The sequence below is a fragment of the Elephantulus edwardii genome, unplaced genomic scaffold (genome assembly GCF_000299155.1).
Source record: "Elephantulus edwardii isolate Elephantulus edwardi_28Jun2011 unplaced genomic scaffold, EleEdw1.0 scaffold00062, whole genome shotgun sequence".
Lineage (NCBI taxonomy): Eukaryota > Metazoa > Chordata > Mammalia > Macroscelidea > Macroscelididae > Elephantulus > Elephantulus edwardii.
In genome coordinates, this window is record NW_006399812.1 from 4800617 (window position 1) to 4802307 (window position 1691).

The following is a 1691-nucleotide window of genomic DNA, read 5'->3' on the forward strand; positions in this document are numbered from 1 at the left end:
ATCTTAAAAAGGATTAATCTCTAAAATGTATAGAAAATTACAAAACCTTAATGAGAAAAAAGGCAAACAATCAATTAGAAAGTGAACAGAGGACAAGTAAAGATGTTTTATTAAGGACATCATTAAGATAGTCAACAAACAGTTGAAGCCCTACTCGAAATCTTTAGCTCTAAGAGATGCAAATCAAAACAACAATGTGACATCTTTTTACCCAAGCAACAATAGGAAGTTCAGTAAGACAGTAAACAGCAAATGCTAGCAAGGATGTGGAGACAAAGAAACTGCTGGTAGGAATGTAAAATAGTGCAGCCTCAATAGAAAGCAGTTTAGCCTGTCCTTAGAAATTTGGAAAGGGAAATATCATTTGAACCAGTAATACCACAATAAGGTATATGTCCTAAAGAAAGAAGAGCTGAGGCATACACAAATATATGCACATTCGTTTTTATTGCAGTATTATTTACAATAACAAAGAAATGGAAACAACTTAAGTGTCCATTACCATATGAAAGGATAAAGAAAATTATAATACATTCACATAATGAATACCACCTAATAATGAAAAATTTACAAAACAAGCCATAACATGGATGAATCTGGAATTTGTTATGTTAACTTAAATAAATCAGTCACAAAAGGACAAATATTGTGTGAGTCCATTATAAAAAGCTAAAGAAACTTTTACACACAGAGAAAAAGGTATTCCTGCATGAGTACCAGGGATGGGAAGAAGAGTTCAAAGGGAAAGAAAAATTATTAACTAGATAATGTTGTTATTGAACACTGCTGAGTCAGAACCAACCCATAGCTGACCCTTCAGTGGGTTTTCAGAGGCAGTTAATCACATAGGAGGAGACTGTCCATCCTTCTCCCATGGAGATAATAGATATATATTACGTTGGATGAGGGAGGAAAGGCAACATACAATGAGAAAGTGATCAGCACAATATCACTAGACAGAGAAAACACATAGAGATGTGAACAAGAGGTGCATACGTTGAAGTAAAAATTATTACATCCTCAGTCCTGTACTTTCAGAAATGGCAAACATTAGTCTATGAGTGAATGCATAGGCAGACAGGTAAGACAAACAGATATGAACAGATGATGAATGAGATCACAGATTATAAAAATGATCATACACAGATTTGTCAGATGATATTGATATAAGCTTTTAGAGCCAAGGGTGGTGAAACTTCACCGCATATATTTTGAACATATTTCTAGGAAAGGTTATTTATTGGAAACAGACATCATGCTTGGAAAAGTGGAGAATCTGTGAAAGAGAAGACACCTCCCCGCCTCAATCAGAAAGGATTGACACAGTGACTACAGCAATAGACTCAAGTGTGTCAGAGATTGTGAGGATAGCACAGGATAGGACACAAGATTCAGATATGTTGTTTATAGAGTTGCTATGAGTCATACTCAACTATAGGATGCCAAACTACAACATATATACTCAAAATATACCCATGTATATAGTGGAGTGAACGTGTTTCAAAGTTATGTAAACCCTGAAGGAATGAGTTGCTAGGCCTAGGACCTTAGATCCATAGTAAAAGGGCATGAGATCAATGGTGTAAAATACTCCACAGAACGTGCTACATCTTACTCTGGTGAGTAGTTATGAGTTTTAAAACTCCAGAGAAGCCATATAAGGTGTAGCGATCTATTAACAATCTGAGTTA